Source organism: Dryas octopetala, chromosome 1, assembly GCF_963921425.1.
Source record: "Dryas octopetala chromosome 1, drDryOcto1.1, whole genome shotgun sequence".
NCBI lineage: Eukaryota > Viridiplantae > Streptophyta > Magnoliopsida > Rosales > Rosaceae > Dryas > Dryas octopetala.
In genome coordinates this window covers 33614974-33624143 of record NC_141366.1, presented here as the reverse complement: position 1 = coordinate 33624143, position 9170 = coordinate 33614974, and the positions used below count along the sequence as shown (strand labels likewise).

Here is a 9170-nt window from a genome sequence, read left to right as displayed (position 1 = left end):
GTAGTGACACTAGGAGAAGATCATTGGTTCCATAAATGGTTCACTGAATGTGACTAAAGTAACGAATACCTATCATTGAGTATTACACACCCGTCAACAGGAAATCGTTCAAGTCTTGATAATACAATTGGTCCCTAGACTTGAGACACCATGGTTGTCTTGTGCGCTCGATCTCTATGCTTTAGTTGTATCATAAGGCTAGGCTCCTAGACTTTAGTCAAAGGTACATATTGGACATAGTCACTGACGTATGAGAATATATGTGTATTCAACAAAGAATCTATCACTCTTGGTAATATGAGAGATGTTCCAAGAGGCAACATAAGAACAAAGTATTATGCTAGGATTGACGGAATTCCATATCCGATCATAATATACACTACTACAAAATAGCAATCAGACAACGGATTTTCACCGTTGTCTGAGTTTATAATTTACCGTCGTCTAATCGAGTGTTGTCTATTCATACCCCCAATAGACAACGGATAAAATCCGTTGTCCTGGTGCACCTACACAACGGTTATAGATGTACCACCGTTGTATATACAACCTTTAAAATCAATGATTTGGAAGATACCGTTGTTGAGTGCCAATTTAAACATCGGTTTATATTTAAAAACCGATGTGTATATATATGTTAAACAACGGTTATATTAAGTAAAGAATTGGTTTTACAACTATTTTAGGTAGAAACACGAGGTGAAATAGCCATTAAAACAACGGTTTATTGTTAAAAACCGTTGTCTAATCTATTGAATAATATGTGTATTGCCATGTCTATAGGTTTTTCAAACTACGGTGTTTTATATGAAACCGTTGTATTCATGCATTAAGAAAATTAAATATTAACCATATAACCGTTGTATATACTTATTTGGTACATCGATTTTTGGATTAGAAACTATTGTATGAAGGTACTTAGCACAATGGCTTCTTAAGATTTGTGTGGTATGCTTAAGAATTAGACAATGGTTTATTATATTGAACCATTGTAAGTCAAGGGCACAGACCACGCTTTTGATCGAAAAACTGTTGTATAATGTGCCTGTTTACATCTGTTTTTAGAAACTCCCAATTGTCTTTGACCACAATGCAATTATGAACAAATAATGCAGAATCTGATTGATGAGATAGGTTGTTTTGGTACAACCATTAATTGATTCCCTTCATAATTAACATTCCTAATAAATTATACATTTACAAAATACCAATTCACAATAATAAAGGATTGGAATTTCTAATATAACCAAATAATATAAGATATTTAAAGGTAGTAATTGTATATATGTACCTTGCTCCCTTAACCCAATTTCATTCACAAAACCAGCCATATATGCCATAAACAAAAACCCTCCATATATACCTTTCCAAAAAACTAGGCATCAATCTAATGAATCAACCTAATTGCTGCCATATATATATCAAAATATTATCCAGCAGCTAGCCTATCAATCATCCTAAGCTAATCTAGCAAAGTAATCAATATATCATATATACCCAAAGCTAGTCTAGCTAAACATATGGCCTACGTAAAAAAGGTGTCATGCAAAAATCCAACCAGAAATGTCTACATAAACTGGCCCACGAAGTTTGCCCATTCAGCCCGGACTTCATCGATATCTTCTTGGGTATAAGTTTTGTCTTGCCTTCGTTCCCACTGAAAAAAGGCAAACATGGAGTACTAATTAAAAATAAAATTCAACCAAAAATGCAAACAGTCCAGCAGAAAGAAAAAAATAAAGAACATGCGCGCCCCTAAGTAGATGTATTGAAAAACATAGGCATGCAAGAGAAGAATATGCCCCTGTCAGGTTTCAACATCCAGTAGCAAGCATATATATATATATATATATATAGTTAGCATCCACAAGATAAAATAGGGGCCTATATCCAGAATCAAGCTCCAATATATTAACACAAGTGATCATCAAAATTGTTTTCCTTTTATTCCAAGCTTTCAGCCACAATTTGTTTTCCTTTTATTCCAAGCTTTCAACTACATTTCCAAGTTTTCAGCCACAAAACAAATTAAAGCATTATAAATTGCAACAATACATTAACTTCTTTCTCAAGATTCGAATACCCATTTATAAATAAAATCAGAAAATAGTCCAAACAGTTCTTAAATATATAGTTAATAAGAAAAAAAAAAAAAAAAGAACAGAAATTAAACTTTCTGTTCATGTAGCAGACGGTACAAAACATCTGCCAGAGAAAATGATCTCCTTATAAATATAACAAACTTTTGGCTAGACCACTAGATTTATCAGGAAAATTTCAGAAATATTAATATTTAAACCAAGTGTTCCTAAATAGAGCATGATCTTGTTCTCAACAGTAAAATCAGTAAATCAATTTGCATCTGCCAAACCACCTATTTGTAACAGTGGCCATATTATCTAATATCATGATCTTTGCCCAATCAAGAGGACCAAGCAGTCAATACTAGATAGCTGCTAGGAGTAGAGCTCAGGTGTTGAACATAGCTGCACCAAGATGCAAAGTAAATAGCAGTAGCATTTACTACCCATGTCAAACTTTAAGAGCTCTAGTTCCTAAATAGCAAACTATAGTAACATTTTTGGATGGAACATACCATATAACGACTGCTTCACTGGAAAATAGTAAATATAACTTTACTGCACAAACCTGTACTTGGGATCAATTTGTTCCTTAACTTCAACCCGCTCTTTGTCTGTCAACTGTTTGCAGCGATTATAAAGGGAATATATGCATACAGAGAGAGGATGAGATGATGTAACAAAAAGCATCTCAAACATCTCACTGTTTCTCCGGGTCTCCTCTTCCTGCACCCCGGAAATGAAGGTGGAATTAAAATAAAAACCATTCTGAGAATAAAAATACGAAATTAGAGAAGTATGCCGGTAGTGCAAACTCAAAAAAGATTCCATACCGTCAATGTATGTTCGAGTTTCTCAACCTCGGCAAGAAGACGGACTTCATCAATAAAAGGCAGTTTTGCAATACCATTAAGAACAGCAATAAGATGTCAAGAACTCCACTAGAGAGTCATCCCAAAAAAATGACCAGGAAAAAAAAATACATGTACAATATGGATTCAAAGAGAACACACCTGCCATGCATAACGTTTCCCATTCATATCCACTTCAAAGTCTGATACAAAACAAAGGTTCAGAATAGCATCTTACTAAGCAAGTAAAAAAGAATTAAGATCTAGAACACCAATCTTAGCCAGAAAGTATACCAGTAGGGTAAAAATCAATAATAGGTGAGTTGGGATCAGTCATCAACTTCCTATATTGCTCAGGAAGGGCATGGGAACTGCACATGTATAATCATTAGTACCTTGCTAGTTGAAAAATTTCCAACATAGAAGAAAATATCAACAGCATACCTTGCAGCAGGAAAAACCCCCAACAGCTGATTGAATGGTTTAAAAGGAGTGCCCAAATCAAAACTTATATTTAGCTGACTGAGGTCCTTGAGATCAGAAGCAAAAAGGGTGCATAATGATAGGGGTAGAACCTAGAGAAAAATACGAAAAAAGATATTCAGCAGCACGGTAAACATATTGGACAAACGGCATTGATGATGCATGGGGAAGAGAATGAATTTCCTTTTATCTAAATCAATCATCCAATGCAAAACTAGATAACTTCTCCTCAGAATCCAACTCTAAGTAATATGATGATTCTAACCACACCTAGGTCCTAATGCATTCCTGTACGTTATACAAAGCCACAATAGCTTACATTTAAAGTGACTTAACTCTTAAGATAGAAATTATCAAACTCAATCCATTGGCTTATCATACAATAGTACTTCGTTTCTGACCACTGCTTTAATTGATAGAGCAAAATCCCTTTTATGTATCCATTATCTCAATATGCTTAACTTTCGTCTTTTTTTAATAATTGTACATAATGCAACCCTGCTTGTCCCTATACCAATCCTTATACAGCACTAACAACCTCACCCAATTCACCATTACAGTCACAACAAAATGCTACAATAGTAAAGGATACATCATAGCCCCAATGAGGTGGAGATCAATTACAACATCGTGAGATCAATTACATCCTCAATATCATTAAGTAATAAATCCCAATCCTAAAAAAAATTAACATTATAGTGGAAATTGGAAACTTGAGCTATTATAAATACATGCAAAACGATAGAAGAGGGTGAAGCAAAATACCCACCACTGCCATGAACAAACCCCTTCATAATAATAGTGCATTACCCAACACAGACCTTCTGTGTATCGCAAAACCTACCCAATAAGCACAAAATATAAGACAAACTAAAAATGGTTATACAATTAACATTTGACAATGACAGTACTAGAACTCATTTACATACAACATCTTTTCGAATTGCTTCACGTTCTTCAGGAGTTTTGGCAGAAAACTTTTCTTCATAGTATCTATCTTTCCATCCAGGTACTCCCAATTTAACCTAATAATATAAGATATAAAAACAACCAGTAAATAAGCAAATATCAATACATTCTATATTTTGACAAAACTCCAACCTTTTAGGATTCAAAAGAAAATGAAATATAACATCATGAAGTAATAAATAGACAAAGGGATACAAGGTGGACAAACAGCTATAGTATAAGCCATACATATCCTATCATCAACTTAACCGGTATGATGCAACTGAATAGTTTTTGAAATTGCCGTAATAAGGTTGGAATTATTACTATCATAAAACAATATCATTTGCTTTCAGTGAGCATATATTATATAGATAAGCAAGGCCATGCAGCAAGACCAAAAGGCAAAAAATGAACAACTGTTTTAAAATTTTATTATTCAAATTTACCTAAGACAAGACATAAACATTGAGACAGTGAACATTCCATGGGTGTCCCTTTCATCATTTACTTTTGAACATTTGAAATAAAAGCATCACTTGCGATATGCATAAAAAACCTTATCCACAAGTGATACTTGCATCTACATAACTTAATGTGGTTGCAAGATAGAAGAGCACCATAAAAATGCTTCATAATATCTAAAAACTCTTTCATAGCATCAACATTTATAGCAATACCAAATACAAGATATCACCTACACATAATAAAAGTCAGCAATACACAAGTAATCAGACCTTGTCTTCTTCGGGATTGTCAGAGTTAAAAGCATCAGACCTCTCACGAAGAACCTCTTTGAGCTTTGCTTTCAATTCTTCTTTGTTTTCATGTACCTGACAAGCAAGAGACAAAGATGACAGCTTAATGAACACATAGTTAAGAAACTACACCCAACGTAATTCATTAAATAATATTTGTGAAACAATTATTAAAAGATAGTAAAATAAAGTTTCACATTCACATCCTTGCCAGCATCACAAATCAGACAGTAGAAGAGTAGATATGAACAACACACTATACATGATTTACATTAAAGTGCCTCAAATTAAGCTAAAAACTTACTTCTTCAAGACTGTTCTCTGCTTCAACAATAGCAGCACCGACAGTTGATGCCTCTGAAGACAAACGTGCAACTTTTCGAGCATTTCCTTGACCATTAGATTTGTAAGATTCTTTGCTCTTCATATCAAGCTTAGACAAACTAGTTGTGGCTTGTCCGAGCTGGTCTCCTCTTCTAACAGGCATAGAGCTCTCAGAACTATTACCAGATCCAGATTGTTGATAGGGTGAATGCGAAGGACCTGAAGCAAGACGAGAACCATGAAATCGGGAAACTGCAACCAAAGAATCTGGTTGCACTTGTGGCCCAACATCATCTCCTCTTCTTCTCGCTTGCCCCTTTTCACGCTTTATTCTTTCTGCCTGCCGCTGGAGAGGGGGGGAGGGTATTGTAAAACAAAAGTCAGGGCTTCACATTGAATCTAATATTATTTAGGAAAACTGTGGTGACCTCAGAAAATTATAGCATGCACAGAAAGCAGTCTCATCACCAATGTTATATTTGTTAATCTACCCTTAAGGCCAATCACAGAAGAAAGATGACAAATAAACATCCAGAGACTTGGAAGGGGACCTCTATGTGAAAGAACATGTCCCACAACATAGCACAAATCCTCTATGTATTGCAACACAATAAAAATATATTCTAATTTACCCATTTACTGAGACTAAGAAATTCGAGCGTTGATTTATTAATGAAGAAATAAACCATCTCTATGACTTGTAAATGAAGAGGACATACAATTTTATAATGTCTATCCAAAAACAGAACAAACCTGGTGCAACCGGGCTCTTTTCTGGAATATGTTATCTTCATAAGATCCCACTGCCTGAATGAAATGCTCTACCCGCCTCAAATTCGACTGAGAAAAAAAAAACAAGTAAAAACATTCTAGAAGAAATATCTAAACCAAATGCAATTTATTGACTACCCTACAACGCAGTTACTTAAATACCTTGCTTCCATTAGTCAAATATCCACCCATTGCCTTAAATTCCTTTTTGTATACAGCAAAAAGCAAGTTGATTGCGCCCTGAAAAATAAACAATGAGTCTTAGCACAGGAAGGTATTTGCCTTTCTAAGTATAATTGTTCAATTCATCAGCAAGAAGAAACCACAAGAGGTATCCTATCTAATTGCCACCTACTATGTAGCTATATGGACAAATTTCCTAAACTATACCTAACTACATGCCAGAACCAACAAAACAGGGAAAACAAAAAAAAACCAAACAAGAAAAATAAAATGAAAACCAGCCTGATGAACTCACCTTTCCAATCCAATCAGTGCGCAGCCTATATTCACAATCCCCAAGCTCACTAAGCAATTCACCTCTTCAACTAATGCTGTCATATATAGGAAATTAATTATACAAGTTATCAAGATCTAAACAAAGCACAAAACCAAGCAGGAAAAAAACCCTGAAATTTGGTGCTTTTCTAACCACAAAACAGAAGTGCACACCCTAACCCAAATTTGGGGCTTTTATTTAGAGAGGAAAAGACCCGTTCGAAATCTGATTTTTCATACCCATATTGAAATCTGTTTTTATTTAACAAATTTCATACCCTAACCCAAATTTACCTGAGTGATAGGCGAAGATGATGAACGGGAGTGCTTCTTTGGTCGATTAGTGTTGAAATTAGGGCACAGAAATGGGCGACAAGGAAGGAGCTAGGAGGAGAAAGATGGCAGAAGTATTGAAGATTGAGCGATGAGTGAAACTTGAGCGATGAGTGAAGATTGAGAGACGAGTGCTTCTTCAGTCCCAGTGATGAGTGAAGATTGAGCGATGAGTGTACGAATTGGGCTGCAGTGAAGATTGAGGATGCAGATGAAGTGCTCAATGGCGCTGAGTGCTTCTTCAGTCCCAGTGCATGCTTCTCGAATGGGGGCTAAGTGTTCTGTCTGATGGGTGGGTGAAGTCAAGAGGGTTTGACCCAAAAAGACTTAAGGCGCCAAAAGGGTTTCATTAAAGCGAGCGTGCGCTTTGACAATACAAAGACCCGCAAATTTTTAATTTTTGTGTAACTTGCCCTACACAACGGATTTTCCTAAAACTATTGTTTTTAATAATTTAGAAAAATCTATCCAACCAAATAGCATTGGACATGATACCATTATATAACGGTTTCTTAATACCCGTTGTGTATTAAATTAAGATAACGGATAAAATACTAACCGTTGTCTATTGACTGTTGTCTATTTATATAATTGTAGTGGTGATAGGAGCATGGGATGATAAAGAGATTGTATTGTATTGAAATTAAGATTGAATAGGTTCTTCTATCTTCCGGTTAATCTGGGTAGCCATGACATACTGCTAGGTGTCAATCGTGGCTTGTGGAGACCTATGGGTAAAATGATAATTTTACCCGGATTAGGTCACTTTAGGAATGTGTCCTAAAATCCATTGCCAGATTCAATTGGAACCTAAAAGGTCACACGCCAATAGGTGTGAGATAGTTTTAGAAATGAGTTTGAGCAGAATTAATTAAAGGGTTAATTAATTGGGCCTAAGACTAATAGAAAAGAAATAGAAATGATGTGCCTATTAATTAATTAAGTGGTTAATTAATTTTGGGCTAATGAGTTTATTAATTATGTTGTTAATTAATTGATATTGGGCTATTGGGTTTATTAATTAATTAAGTAGTTAATTTATTAATATTGGGCTAGTGGACTTATTAATTAATTAATAATCAAATTAAAGGTTAATTAACTAGTCAAATGGACCCTTGGCCAAAAAAAAAAAAAACTAGTCAAATGGACCAACAAACTTTGTCCATAAGACTAGGTGGCCGGCCTCCCTTATAGTGGAAAGATGGTTTCTACTCAAGTCTGTAAATAAGGCATTAAGTTAAGAAGTCATAACAAGTGGAGCCAATGTAAAGATCAATCTACGTTCTTTCTATTTCTAAAAGGCCACACTTGTGAAAGAGAGCTAGCACTCTCATTCCCCAGTGAGCTCAATCCCTCCATCTCCTCTTACCATGGACTAATTACATGCCAAACACATGTGTGACTAGAAGAACCAACTGGTGGAGAGCTTGTGGATTCGCACCTTTATGGGCTTCCGATCAAGAGAACAAGATATGAGTCCTCCTTAGTTAAATCATGTTTTATTGCATCATCTTTCAATTTTAAACATGATCATATGAATTTTTATTTCCGTTGGTTTATATGATCAATTTCCAACATGGATCAGTGGTGATTTTTCCTCATTTCCCTCGTAGGTGGCATTCCTCATCAGCTACCCATGAGTCCAATTTGTTGCACCACCTTATTGATGGTTGAATCGCTCTACTGGCATGGGTTGAAGTATCCTTGCATGTCTGTTTATCTAGTGTTTAATTATGCTGTTTATATATTACTTCATCAACATTAGGGTTAATGTATGTTGAACATATGACCCTACTCGGGTTGGTTTATTTTAATATATTTTGAGGTATTTACAGTAAGTATTTTTCGCTGTATTTTTACTACTCTGATCTAACCCGAAACAAACTCTAAAGGGCTTAACTCGTTTTAAAGGTACTTGAGATTATAACATGGAATGGTAAGGGTGTTATAGTCTCGAGAACTTTAAGACGGGTGCCGCTGTGACGTTGCCAGTCACGGGGCGTCACAGAAGTTTGGTATAAGAGCGGTAGTTCCTAAAAACTTTATTTTGTTTTTACACTAACATATAGGATATGCCAACCCAAGGCCAATTCAACAGATTCTCCTAAAATATTCCTACTCCA

General features: G+C 35.3%; 1 pseudogene; it reads right to left on the bottom strand.

Moving 5' to 3' along the window:
- Window positions 1-3056: 3056 nt before the first annotated feature.
- LOC147299950 (5'-3' exoribonuclease 3-like) lies at window positions 3057-7256 on the bottom strand (annotated as a pseudogene).
- Between the last annotated feature and the right edge of the window lie 1914 nt (window positions 7257-9170).